The 14,637-nt window shown below is 50.3% G+C and overlaps 1 protein-coding gene across 1 annotated transcript in view; it reads left to right on the forward strand.

Annotated features, from left to right (window-relative positions):
• Nucleotides 1-1,071: 1,071 nt before the first annotated feature.
• TMOD1 (tropomodulin 1) overlaps nt 1,072-14,637 on the forward strand; it is a 78,086-nt gene continuing 64,520 nt past the window's right edge. The window contains exon 1 of the mRNA XM_012769050.2: nt 1,072-1,185. The gene's annotated coding sequence lies outside the window, so the exon portion shown is untranslated. The remainder of the gene's footprint in view (nt 1,186-14,637) is intronic.

A 14,637-nucleotide genomic window follows, 5' to 3' on the forward strand; every position in this document is an offset into this window, starting at 1 on the left:
GAGTTGTGACCCAGGAGGGGCAGGTGGGTTTCTGGGCAGCTGTCAGTGTTTCCTGACTGAGTGGTGGTGGCACAGGTATTCACACTATAAAAAGTTGTGAAGCTGCATGTTTATGTTGTATGTACATATGACATACAATGTACGTTGTATGTTCTTATAGGTTGGATTCACAACAAAAATGTTTTAAAATAATTTGAAATATTAAACCATTGCTTATTTTGAAATATATGGCACATACCCCTTGAAAAGCGCATTCTCTTACAGTTGTGAGGGTTTTATAGCAATACATTTTCTTGAAAAACAAGATTTTTTAAATGAGTGTTTCTCATTAGTAATCTATACACCAGGAATAAAGAATTGATTTTATTAGAGTTTACCCCACCAAAAACCTCCCCATGATAATCTAAAATGAGACATTTCCCTATGTCGATATAAATTCCTTTAAACCATTTGGGTTTAAGTGGTTGGTTCTGGGAAAACACAGCCTTTTAAGAAGGTGAAACTTTTTGTTGTTATTTTAAGTCGTTATATTAGACACTCTACTCTCTTTTAGTGAGAATGCCTTTGACTCTGTTGGAACAACGTGTTGACAAAACGATTGTTATTAAAGCTGCAGACCTAGCCGGCTGTGGGAGGCTGAGACAGATCTTTGCTTCAGTGGAAGGAGGTAAAGGTGCAGGAGCTGCTCAGCTGGCTTCGTTTCACCACTTTTGAGTACTTCTGATTCTCAGAGGCTTAAATTCTAGACCCCTCAGGAATGCAAGCCTGCCCACCTTCCCCAGATAACTCTACCGTCGCATACACTCTCCCTGGAACCAGTGGGAAAACCGAGACCCGGACGGAGGGCGCCCCGCGCTCACTTGGCTGCGGAGCCAGACTCCCCGTGCTCCCCTCCGCAGGTGTCGCTCCCGGCCCGGGTCGGTGCGCTGCGCCCCGGCGCCCCCGAGCGGAGGGGGAGGGAGGGAGGGGAAGGCGGGGGCGGGGCGGGGCGCGGTGACAGCACGAAGCCGGGCCCGCCCCTGGCTCCCACCCCCGGAGCCCACAGCGCCCGCCCGCCCGCGGCCGTCCGGGAGCTTGTCCAGCCCCGCGCTTCGCTCGTCCGCCCTCCGCCGCCCGAGCACCGCGGCCGCCGCCCGCGCTCGCCCCGCCGCCCGCGCCCGCGCCGCCCCGCCGCTCTGCGTGCCGGTAAGCCCCCCATCCCGCCTGGGGTCCCCCTCGCGCTCGCGGGGCTCCCTGCCCCCGCGCCGGGGCCTCAGCCATATCTGGGCAAAATATTCAGCTGTCGCCGCCGCCGCCAACAGGGACTGAGCGTGGCTCCCTCTATAAATAGCTGCCGCCTCGGGTTGCCTCCGGGGCTGGGGAGCCCGGGTCTCGGGGTCCAGAGCCCGGCGCTCTCATCCCCGCCGCCCCGCGCGCGCGGTCCTAGCCCGGGCGCCCTCTGCTCTGGACCTTCGCGCCAGGTCTGTAAACGCTCGAAGGAGCCGGGCTCTGGAGGGGACGCGCCGAGGGCCGGGGTCCTGGCAGAGCGGGCGCCCCCGCCGGACTCGGGCGCCGCCCGGCTCCACGCCCGCGGGGCGCTCCGCTGGGTGCAGGTGCCCGCGCGGGCCGGGCCGGGGCGCAGCCTCTGCTCCGCCTGTAAGAGTCTGGGGGTGGGAGTGGGGGCGGAAGGGCTCCGGTGGATGTGGAGCAGCGTTCGCGCTTCGCTGGGTTGGGGCAGGAAAAGTTTCCCAAACTGCAGGCGACAAGGTTTAAAGCGCCACGACACGCGTTATGCGGCCAGATAGAGCTACAAGGAGCCTGGAGGCAGGAGTCCCCTGGTTGTCGCCAGGTCAGGGGATGGCCTTGGCAAGCTCCCTCCCTTCTCTGGACCTCAGGTTCCCTGTTGGAAGGCGGGAGGTCTGGTTCCCGCGATGGAGGTAGGAGCTCGAGCCATGAGAGCAGCGGGGCGCGCCCCCCACCTGTTCACAGGCTCGAGGCCAGGGACGCCTGGGGCACAGGCGCGCACATCCAGAGGGGCCGCGGAAATCGGAGACTGGCTGCCCCTGGACTCGAGACGTTTCTCAGGACCCACTAGGGACCTCGGAGTAGCCTGGGCCGTGCACCCCCAGGAAGTGCACCCGTGGAGTGCTTATGGGCACTTCTCTGCTGCGTAGACGGCATTGCCTTGGCAAAGCAGCATGTGACCCAGACAGCTTTAAAACCAATGAAATGTGCAGGGCTGGGGGTTCCAGTCCAGGCGCTCCTAGGCCACAGTTTCCCCGCCCACACTTTGGCTCGACGTCCCCTCCAAGCCGCTCAGCGCTGCCCCCACCGCACACCTCACCCACAGCTACTAAAACGACCCTGTATGCGGCGCTCGCCCTTCGCCCTCTGAGACTCTTGGAGATGACCTGGCTTAAGCTCTTCCGTGTCCAAATCGTAGAACCAGACCCTGAACCCAGGTTCTGAGCCCTCAGCGGGACCCCGAAGGGCCCGTCTTTCATCCCAGAGGTGACTGCCATTTTGTCCTCCATGAAGGGCTGTGGAGCCCCCTGCTCAAGGTCACACACTGCTGGACAAGCCGGGAGGTCTGCACTCTCCGCCAGCCTTTCCCTTCTCTTCTCCGACCCTTCCCCGCTGCTCAGGCAGGTCTTGGAGCTCTGGGCACCCCGTCTGTGCCCCCGTCTTCGTCTTTCCGTCTGCCGCTGCCCAGGACTTTCCCGTGCCCGGACAACAGCGCCCTCATCCTGAAGTTCCATTTTTGTTTCTACTTTACTTTTTATTATTATGTTCTCTCTAATAAAGCCATCTCAAAGCCTTACAGATAAAAGAAGGAGAAATGGAGCCAAATGGTAAAAGTTCCTATCAACTTGAGCCACACAGAGAGTGAAAACAAAACACTGTCACTCTGGTGTATTATCTTTAACGAACTAGTCTTACAGATCAACGTTTTAGAAAGTCATTGGCCCTTGAGCTCCTCCCAGCCTAAGTGGAAAACCAGTGTACTCTAAAAATAGCATCCTCCCCACCTTATCAGGGTCTCACACCTTCTCCCTCCTCCCGGGTAGGGCTGTAGCTCCGCAAGAACAGAAAACACAGAGGTAGTGGCAGCTCTGAGCAGTGGGAGGTGGACTGGCCTGGAGGTTAGGACACCTGTCTCCAGCCCCAGCTCTGCCACCACTCAGGGTGACCTTGAGCAATGAGGGGCTGGACAAGAGGGTCTCTAGTGGACCTGGAATCAAGATGGCTTGGAGTTTCTCTTGGAGGACTTTCTAGCAAGACCCACCCTGTGGAAAGGAATTGGGGAAGGAGTGGGAGGAAGTGGCTTCCCAAGAGCCAAGGGAGGAGAGAGGTGGGCAGCTCTCCCAAGTTGCTGCTGAGAGACAGAGACAGGTGAGGACTAGGAAGGGACCATTAAAATTGGCATGGGCCATGGGTGACTTTGCAGAGGGTTCAAAAATGGGATATGCCAGTGATCTGGCCTGGCTGTGCCCCAGTTTCCTCCCTCGATGGAGTTTCCTCCCTTACTATTGATGGAGACAATAGTACCCATTTCATATGGGCTGCCATGGGAACAGGTGAGACGATGGAAGGAACGTCGTACCCCCACAGCCCCCACCACCCTGCCAAGAGCCTGTACCTTGCAGTAATATTATTAGTGTTAGTGAGGGACAGAGGTAGGAGCTCATGGGAGCTGAACAAGAGGAGAGAGAGCCTACAACTCCTTCTAAAGCTTGGATGAGAAAGGAAGGGAGAGAGAGGGTAGTAGGAGCTGGGGACAGGACAGGTGCTCCTGGGATAGTGTGATAAGAGGAGAAGGAGGGGGTGGGGGAAGGGTTAAAAGAGAATCTAAGGATGTGCCCATGGCTAGCCCTGAGGGCTTAAAATAATGACCTGCTGAACATCAAAGTCTCGCCTGAAACCACACTGAGCAAAAGAAAGCCAATGAAGTGGGTCCTGGCTCAGACCCTGTGTCACCTGCAGACTTCAGTATTTGCAAAAAAGGATGGTGACTGGCCATGAAGGGTGTTTTGACCCTGCCCATGGGCCTTGTGACCTTGGCTTGCTTATTTCTGAAATGACGTCATCTATCGATGACTCCTGCTGAGCCCAGTCATAATGGCCTTTTCCAGTCAATGTTTTGATTTTTCAGTCTTACTAATGGACCAGCCAGGCTGCCAACATTTCTAAAGAGGCCAGTTCACTTTTTGCTTAAAGCCAGAACACTAGAGGGATCGATTGTTGGGCTGCTAGGAGCCATTATCAGTTTAAAACCATAAGCCTGTTTCTATGGAAAAACATGAATCAGAATAGCACAATTCTGGGGCCATTTCCTCTCTCTTATTTTGTTTTGTAAAATCATCTTTTGGTTAATTATGCTAGGACCAGACTGTCTTTGCTCTTAATGATAATGAGAGAATGAGCTCATTGGAGTCAACCTAGGACGCAGTCTGGAAGGTTTTCTTTTGTATTAGAAGGTGCTGGGTCCTTGTCTGATCTGGAAAACTAAACAAACTCAAGCATTTCTTTTGTTTCTCCTGTTACCTTCTTTTGGTTTTCTCTTGGGGAAAAAACAGATTTGTGAAAAGGCTGGACATTACCATGTGAGAGGAGGGAAGAGGGAGGGAGGGGAGACAAGCCCTACCCTGTGTCCCTGTTTCAGTCATCATCTTGGGGCCCCCAACCCAGCCCCCACTCACTCTGGGCTTCAAGGGTGCAGACCCCAGGGTGGTTCCTAAAGCTGATTCTGGTAGGTGATGAGCTGTGGCCACCAAGGCATTTGCTCTCCGTGCCCAATGGAACCATGGGAAGCAGAACTGCCTCCTGGCCTCCCGCAACTTCCTTCATGGACTCATTGCTTCTGCCCATCCCTTAAATGTGCCACTCTTAACCCTAATCTCTTTCCACTCTATGCCCTCTCACAACCTCATTCACTCCCATGGCTCTAATCACCCCCAGTTCCCAAATTCCTGTGTCCAGCGGGGCCACTCTCCTCAGCTGTAGGCATCCGTGACTGCCACCTCCCTTCTCTTCGCCACCCCATTCATTTGTTCACAGAGTCCTGTCAATGCCGCCTCCCTTAATTTTTTTTACATCCACTACCCCCACTGAGGACTTGGCTATCTCTCTCCCAAGCTATTGTCAGAGCCTCTTAAAAGTCTCTCTGTCTCAAGTCATTTCTTCTTCCATGCTGCTGTTAAAAGGTCTTCTAGAGAGCAGCTGTCATGGTGTCAATTCTCTTCCTTTAGGGATTCTATTTCCTATAAGATAAAGAAAGAATTCCTTAGTTTCTAAGATCTGGCCCCAAGCTACGTCTCCACAATTATCTCTAGGCACTCCTCCAAATTCTCCTTGCCTTCTGTCACAGAGCAAGTGTGCCGGGCCTCCATGCTTCCATGCGGTTGCCCCTGCCATTCCTTCTGCCTTTCTCAGCCCAGCAAACTTGTCATCCTCTTTTAAAGCAAAGCTCCTCGTTGCCTTACCTGTGTTCCCATGGCCCCCTGCACTGACCTCAGAGCACCAGCCACAGTGTGTTCTAAATGGAATCGTTGGCTCATGTGTCTTTATATCTGGCTAGACTAAAAGCTCCTTGAATGTGGGGTTTCGGCTTCCCCAGTGTCCAGCTCACAGCTCTGTGCTTGACATAGTGCAGGTATTTACGTTTTAATAAATGGCCGACCACTGAATGAGTGAATGAATGAGCAAAAGAATAAGCAAATGAAAGCCCTGTGATAACCATGACAGTCACGCAGCACCAACTAGCATTTGCAACATGTGTCCCCACCCTGCCAGACCATCAGCTCCGTGAGGGCAGACACTGCCCCTGACATGCTACCCACCCGCTCCCCAGCCACATTCAGCCCCGTCGCAAGGAGTAGCTAGGGAATGAATCCATGATCTCATTTGAAACTCACACTTACGTTGTGAGGGAGGATCGGCAGGTATTGTTACCTCCTTTTTGTAATAGGACAGTGAACCCCAGTAGGAATTGTTCCAGATCATCCAACCGGGGTGTGTATTCCAGACAACTGAAGTGCTCTCCAGGGTTTGATAAACTTGAGAAACGGAAGTCCTTGTGTTCTACATCAGTGCTTCTCTAACATTAATGTGCGTGTGAATCACTTGGACTCTTTTTAAAAATGCGGATTCTGGTTCAGTAGGTATGGGATGGGGCTTGAGACTCTGAATTTTTAATAAGCTCCTTGTTTTTAATAAGCACAAATGGGTTTATTAGGTAATAAGCTTAATAATTCCTAATAATCTCTAATAAACATCTAATAAGGTGGTGTTGATTCTGTACCTGCAAACCACCACATTTGGAACATCAAGGTGAGTGCTAGTTATCACAAAGTTTCCTCCTGGCCATTGCAGTAACATAGTGGTTTTTTTTTTTTTTCAAATCTACAAATGAATTCATTTGAGCCCTGGCTCAAAATCAAGGGGTCCTTCTGGTCAGCACACTGCTTACAAGTTTGATATCTATGAGCACAGGATGGGTGTCTGGCCAGTACTGGGGTGGAAACCTGAGACAGCTGAGGCCCCCAGACATCAAAACTACTCAAAAGTGTAACTTTGGAGGTAAGGGAGAGGGAGACATGAAGACAGACTTCCTCCAGGCAAACCCAGGAAGATTTAAAAGTTCAGACGCAGCATGGCATGCATTTGCTTATGGGTTTTATATAGTATTATATAATTTATATAGTTTATTATTATTATTAATATTATTATATATAAATAAATATGTATATTTATTTCTATATAAATATATATTTCTACATAAATATATATTATTATATAATTTATATAGGTTTTTATATAGTTTTATATAATTCCACTTACACCATTAAAAAGCTTTGAGATGGCTTAAAATAAACCTACGCAGGCAACTAAACTGGTAAAAACAACATTTCAAAAAGACATGGCAGAAATCTTGAAGATTGAGAATCATGAAACTCTTGGAGAATCTGATTAGAGCTATGGACCATTGCTCCAGAAAAATGAATGCATCCATATATGCAACAGTTTGTATATCATTTCACTGGGTATGTGGATCCCCCCTAAAGCCCATTCAAAAGCCAGGTTAAGAACACTCAACACAGGGAATAAAGACAGAAAATTATGCCAGTGTCCTGGCTGAAGATGGTAACTGTATTTGGATGCTCAAATTGGCTCTGAGATGAATCCTGGCAGCCTCAGGGAAAAGGGAGACAAGATGAATGGGAGGACTCATCATGTCTGGTAATAAAAGGAAGAACACCAGTCTTTCAGGAGGGAGAAATATTTTCTTGGCCCTAATTCTCAGTATATTGTCAGGATAGGATGCTAGATGAAACGGAGTTTAGCGTAGTGATTAAGAACGTGGACTCTAAATCAGTCTGCACAATCCCAGGGAGCCCAAGAGCAACCAAGGGCAGGCTCAAGGGAAGGCCCCGCCAAATCCTTTTGGGAGGCCTTGAATGGCAACTGATAGATCATAATCTATTTTGCTGATTCACAAAACAAAAGAAAAAAACAAACATGGACTCTGTCTGGAGACCACCTTACTGTGTTCAAATCTAAGGTCTGCCAGTTGCTGGCTCTGTAATCTAAGGTGACTTTTATCCTTCTGTGCCTAATTTCCCCATCTATAAAGTGGGGTTGTTGCGGGGATTGAATTAGTTATTATATGTAAAATGGCTAGGACAGTGCCTGGGACAGTGCTAGCTTTATGTAAATGTGAGCTATTGTGCTAGAGAAGAAAGCACGGAGTAGTGATGATGAGTACAGCCTGCCTAGATTCCGATCCTGGCTCCACCACTGTTCAATGGTCTGGGACCTTGGTCAATGTACTGGGTTAAATAGTGGCCCCTGCAAAAGTCATGTCTACCTGGAACTTCAGAATGTGCCCTTATTTGGAAATAGGGTTTTTACAGATGTAATTAGTTAAGTTAAAAGGAGGTCACACTGGATTAGGGTGGGTCCTAAATCCAACGACTGGTGTCCTTCTAAGAAGAAGAGTGGACGCACACAGGAAAGAAGGCCACTTGTGATGGAATCAGAGATGGAAGCAACACAGCCATAAACCAAGGGCTGTCGGGGAGTTGCTAACAGTGGCCAGATGTAGGAGAGAACCGTGGAGCGGAGCCTGCAGAGGGAACCAACCATGCCGACACCTTGATTTCGGATTTCTGGTCGTCTGAACAAATTTCTATTGTTTTAGGCCATCCAGTTTGTTGTTTGTTATGGAAGCCCTACACAACTAAAATAGATTACTTCCCTTCTCTGCACTTCAGTTATTTCATCTGTGAAATGGGGATAATGAAAGTACTCACTTCACAGAGTTATTTATTAATATATTGCATGAAATAATCCATGTTAGCACTGTGCCTCACAGGCAGCGAGTACGAAGCAGTGCTTGCTGTCATAAGGCACAGTGACATTCTGGGCAACAGTAGCCTCACGGATGGTGTTAACAGTGTGGCATTGTGTATCTATACCCTAATTTAGTTACCCGGTGCCCTGTTGATGAACTTTTATGTGGTTTCCAGTGTTTTTATTTATTTATTTATTTTGCTGAAACAGATTATAACCAAATAATTTACACATATGTGTTTGTACAATTCTATGGGTAAACTAACAGTAAATTCCTAGAAGTGGAATTGCTGAGTCAAAGGGTGTGTGCATTTTGATAGATACGGCTTAACTTGCCCTGAAGGAGGGTTTACCAAGGTAACTTCTGTTCCGAGTGAGGATCCTGGTCTCCCTGCATCTTGTGAACACCGGGAATTCTTAGACTTTTTAACCTTTGTCAATCTGATTAGAGGAAAACTGATATCTCATTTCCCAATTTGCTTTTCTATAAATGAGTGAGTTTCATTATCTATTAATATGTTGATAAGCCATTAGTATTTCTTTTTATGTGGATTTATTGCCTATTCCTTTCCTATTCCCACACTTTACTGGGCTGTTCTTTTTCTTTTTCATTGTCTATGAAACAACTTAACCTTTTGTTCAATGTGCAGCAAATATATTTTTGCCCAATTTGCCGTTTATCTTTTGGTATTGTTCATCCTAATTTTCATATTGGTTTTCTAGGAAAGATAAAAATGTGCTTCATAAAGGTCTGCCCTACGTTAACACCTGCTATGAGGCAAGGTGATAAAGTTCATGTTTGTAAAGTGGAGAATGGGAAAAGGAGTGAGCTCTGCAAGCTTTTCTACAATTAACTTTTATTCTGCCAGCGTTTTTGACTTAGGGCTTTGAAAGCCAATAATAATGCTAGGCATTCATTCACTCATTCATTCAACACACAAATTAATATATTCAGCACCTGAGAGGTACAGGACTTTGTGTAGGACCATGGGAGACAGAGATGCTGGCTCTCAAGTAGATTTCAGACTTGTGGGCATGGGGAATGCCCTAAGACGATGCCACAGAACTCTGGTGGCCTTGCCTGTTTGTATTATGATGTCTGGCGTCCTAGAACCCTCTTCATTTGCTGTGGAGGACGACAAAATGAAAGGGGCAGAGCCTGGGGAGAGCTCAGGGTAGCCTGAACTAGGAAAGTGGCAGAGAAGTGGGGGGAAGGAGCTGCAGAGTGGAGTGTAGCATGGTGTGAGGGCAGGTGGGTAGCCCAGCTGGTACAGGAAGATGATTTCAGAGTCTTTTCCTGAACCCTATTGCTTACGATGCTCTGTGCAGTGACTCAGACACTGTAATGACCCCAAGAGATGCAAAATGCAAACATGCACACACATTCACACACACATGGGCCTTTCTAATTTAAACCACTTGACAAATTTAACTGACGTTCAGACCTCCGAGGCTCAGTGTGTTCTGGGATGGGCTTGTAGCAACTGCAGAAAGTGACGGAGTCAAACGCTATGTTTAGTGTCCATGTTTTTATAGAAGGTGCTTTCCCATATGACTAAGAGAATGAAATCAGCCAGGGAAAATAAAGGCAAACGAGCCAGAAAATAAGACTTCTAATGATAGCTGCTCTCAAAGTCCCCATCCTCCTCCATTCAGTGGCTCCAAACACGTCTTTCATGATAGAACTAGGCCTCAAAGGGCCTTAAATCTCATCTCCTCCACTCCCAAACTGCCACCAATAATTGAGACATCAAATCTCTCTGGAAAATATCATCTAGGGCTCTGACTTCTCTGCTCTGACTTCGCTTCTCTGCAGCGACGGTGCTCACTATTCCTGGCTTAGTCCAGTGCATCGTTGGGCAGTTTTTATCCTTAGAAAGTTCCTTGCACTGATCAGAAATCTGCATCCTGGTAATCTTGGTAAATCTATGTCTTCTGCCTTCTGGGAGCCACAGACCTCTCCTGTTTCCTCTTCCCCGGGTCATTCCATTAGAGGTTTGCAGATTGTGATCCTGTTCCTCCGGGTCCTTCAACTGTTCCTCGTATTACACCCTGTTCGCCTTCTCTGGACTCATTCAGCACCGCTCAGAATGGATTAAAATCACTATGACATGAAGAAAGTGACCACGAGAGAAAGGAGAAACTTTATATTTTGCTACCTATAATGGCACTTTTTTCCTGCCATTTGAACGAAGGTCCCCACTGTTTCATGCTGCACTGGGCCCAGCACACTAGGTAGCCGGTCCTGCCTGGGAGACTCTTTCAGCAAGGCAGGGGGAGAGGCTGAGGCCGTCTCTTGCAGGGGCTCCTTAGCGGTGGCAGACAGTGCGGGCCCTAGACCCTGGTGGCTGGGAGAGCTTGGTCTTCTCAGTTCAGCACTCTCCCGCTCCCTGTTTCTCCTCCTCTCCTCTCTTCTATCTGGAGCCCATCACAGGTGACAACATGCGCCCAGGAACATGAAACTGCAGGAATAAAAGTGGTTATTTTTTTATATGCTGCCAAGGTCTCTGCACATCAGAGAAGTGGTTATTGGCATAATTATTGCATCACATTTTATGACCTGGATCTCAATCCTAAAAATTGAGGACATTAAGGCCCCCCGAAAGTTCCATCGACTAACGCTTCTACACCCCACCCCACCCCTGCCCCGCCCAGTCGAGTGCTGGTTGACTTTCTTCCCCCAGCTCCCAGCACTCTGCGTCCCTGACTGACAGCCCCATTCCACCTGCAGTGACCACGCCTTCCCTCTGAGCCAGGCCAGGGCTGGGTGCTGAGGTGTGGAGATGTTGGTGTGATCGTGGCCCTCACCCTGCCCAGCCTAGGGGTACAGAGAGGTGTGGGGGCCCCCCTCTCCCCCGCCAGGCAGGGGCAGCACTGCCTCTGTAGGGTGCCCACAGAGGCTGTGGGAGGAGAGGCACCATGTCCTAGTAAGGAGGGCTGGGGACTGGGTGTGGGGACGGTGCCTTGAGGACATGCTCTCTCTCTGGCATGATGGGAAGTGGTGGGAGTCATTTTCAGCTCAGGAGCAGCATGAAGACTGCTTTTCACAAAGATCCTCTGGAGCTGAGTTGAATGAGGACAGGAAGGTGGGAGAACTGAGGCAGGGGACAGGTGGGAGACTGCTCTAATAACACAGATCACAAAAGGCAGCGCCAAGAGAAGGGAGAGGAGAGACAGATGCGAAGATGTTAAAGAGGTTCCAGGCACAAAGAGGCAACACCGCGTGACTCCACTCCTTTGAGGCAGCTAGAGGAGGCAAATTCACAGGGACAGAAAGCAATGGTGGCTGCCAGGGCTGAGGGAGGGGAACGGGAGCTAGTGTGCAGGGGGTGCAGAGTTTCGGTTGGGGCAGGCAGAAGAATTCTGGAGATGGATGGGGTGGTGGTTGCACAACAAGAGAATGTACTTAATGCCATAGAGCTGTGCACCTGACAGTGGTTAAAATGGTAAATTTTAGATTATGTGTATTTTACCACAATTAGGAAAGTAACTATAGCAATGAAAAGAGAGGCTTGTCGGCAGGGAGGGTGTCTGGGCTGGGGCGTGGGGCTGGGGCGTGGAGGGGAGGTGCACTCAGGCAGGATGTGGGGCCCGAGGGGCTCCAGTCGGAGGTGCCCAGCAGGGAGCCGGGCCTCAGGGAGGGGCCCAGGCTGGACACAGACAATCTGAGGGTCATCAGCTTATCATGGTAACAGAACCCTCGTGGGAAGAGATGACAGCCAGCCAGGGAGGGTGTGAGAGGTGAGGAGGGAGAAGAGCAGGGGAATAGGTGAGCCGAGAATAGAGAATAACATGTCATCAGGGAGCCTAAGGAGGAGTCAGAAAAGGAAGAGGGAGACCGAGAGAGCTGGAGCTGTCATTCCTGCTTGGCTGCAAGGGGGGGGACTCTTTCAAGGCCCCTCAGTACAGTGAGGGGGTGTGGGGAGAGAGGTGGGCTTTGTAAGGGTCATGGGAAGATAGGGGTCTGTGGGGAGCCAACCTGAGCCATGGTGACCCTGGCCTGAGGGAACGGGGCCCTGGGCACCTGTGGGGACTCGGAGTTCTCCGTCTCTCAGGTTGCACGGGCTCTCCCTCTCAGAGGACTCTCGCTCTCTAACCACCTCTCGTCCCTCCCTCGTGGCCTCGGTTTCCACAGGCTTGTCATGGCACCCCGGCTTCCCTTCACCCCAGCTGCCCTGGCACCTCTATACTGTTACAGGTTGGATTGTGTCCCCCGAAAAGCTGCACCTGTGAAAGTGACCTGTGGGCACGATAAGGTTATTAGGGAAGCCCCAGTCCAGGATGACTGGCGTCCTTATCCTAAGGGGAAATCTGGACACAGACACGTACAGAGGGCACAGGGAGAAGGTATCTGCAAGCCAAGGAACACCTGTGGCCACCAGAAATAGAACCGGGCTGGGAACGTAACACCCCCTGAGCCCTCAGAAGGGCTGCCAACTGCCAACTCCTTGATATCTGACTTCTAGCCTCCAAAATAGAGCGCCAACATGTTTCTGTTGTTTGAGCCACTCAGTTCATGTTGCTTTGTTAGGGCCCCACAGAACACTAACACAAATGCCAAGAAATGAAGGAGCCCATTTGCCCAGCTCCTCTTTGTTGTTGTTTTGTGTCATTTGTCCTATGCCACCGCAGGACATTGTCACTGACCAGCCGGTCAATTGGCTGCCCTGGAGCCAGGCACCCACTCTGTCCAATCAGCTGAGCGTGGACCGGGTAACATGACACAAAGCATGGCTGCCTGCCAGGTGCCCCTTGAAAGAGGAAGAGGGTGGCAGGCAGCTCTCTCAGGAGGGACAGGGGACATTGCAGATGCTCTTGTGTCCCTGAAGCCCAGGGAAGAGAGAGGTTCCGGAGAGTGAGTAAATGGCATTGTCCTGGGATGCAGGCTTTAGTGATGAGGGACCGTGGCGTAAAATCCCTTTAGCCAAAGTATCTTCCAAAAGAGAGGGACAAATATACACGGAGTTGGAGTAGGAAGGATCAACTTTGTTTGTAAATCAAACCTTCTTTGCCCATCCTCAAGAAGTTCACTGTGGCTGAAATAAGAAGATGGTATAACTGGAAAATATTCATTCGGACTCGTGACTCAGCTCTTTGGGAGCTCAGGGGGGTGCAGTCCATAAATCAAGATGATGCCACTCACGCGCCTCCTCGCCAGCGCTCCCACCCGGCGGGCAACGCTGGAGGTGCCGTCAGCAGAAGAGCCTGGACCTGCTGCCTATGAAAGATTTAAGAGAGCCTTTCATGGTCCAGAGCTGCCCTTCTCGGAGCTTCCATGTCCGAAGCTTTCCTGACGGATGGCCTCGGTCCTTGACCCTCTGATTTTTACCGTCCAACCTGCCAGGTTTTACTTCCCAGCACAGCTTGTAAATTCTGTTTTTCATATTTAGCGGAAGCTTAAGGCTTCTGCCGTGGAGTAGCAGGGTGGCTAGATGTGCCGTAAGTGTAAAATAGACACCAGCTTTGGAAGATTTGTGTGTGTGAGGGTGTTTTAAATTTATCAACCTGCCCTTTGGTTTGTCTCACCAACTCTTACTTAGGGTAGTAACAGAGGAGCCGTTCCATCCCAGGTGGGCCACGTTGGGAACCCGGTGGCTTCATCACCCCTTCCTGCCTGTCCCTCCCCTCTAGGGTCCCCAGCTGTCCCAGACCTGGCCCAATCTTTCCATGGAAACGATAGGGAAACAGAGCAGCCAAGAAGAGAAGGGGCTCGCCCGGGGTTCCAAGAACCCCAGACTAGAACGGAGGTGTGCAAATCCTCTGTCCCCAAATGGCACCTCTGGGCTCAGCACAGGGCTAGGCCCTGGGGACATGAAGACAAGTGGGACATCAGTCCTCTCCCGAGGGCTGTTACAATCTGGTGACAGTGTGTGGAGGAGGTGTAGCAGGGGGGAAGGCTCCAGCAGCAGCAGCCTCACAGTGATGGCTCACGTCTGGTGAATCCCGTTCACTGCACACCAGCCCCTGGTGGCACCCTCATCTGCTTGTTGTCACTTAATCCCCACAATACCCTGTCGGGGTGAGTTCTGTTAGCCCTTCACTATACGGACCAAGAAACCTAGTCCAATGAGTTTCACTTTTTCATTCGAGCAGCAGAATCCTTTCTTCAAGGGAAATCTTACATGGAACCCCAAATAAACACACCAGGTAAAATCAGGGGTGAGCCCCTCACTTGGCCTTAACCCCCTGCAGGGCCCTAGAGGCACTTTCTCAGAGCCAGAGACTTCCTCTTGGCACAATTTAGAAACCACTCTGGCCGTCCAATTTAGTCATTTTGCACATGAGCAAACAGAGCCCCAGAGGAGG

The sequence above is a fragment of the Microcebus murinus genome, chromosome 12, assembly GCF_040939455.1.
Source record: "Microcebus murinus isolate Inina chromosome 12, M.murinus_Inina_mat1.0, whole genome shotgun sequence".
NCBI classification, from domain to species: domain Eukaryota; kingdom Metazoa; phylum Chordata; class Mammalia; order Primates; family Cheirogaleidae; genus Microcebus; species Microcebus murinus.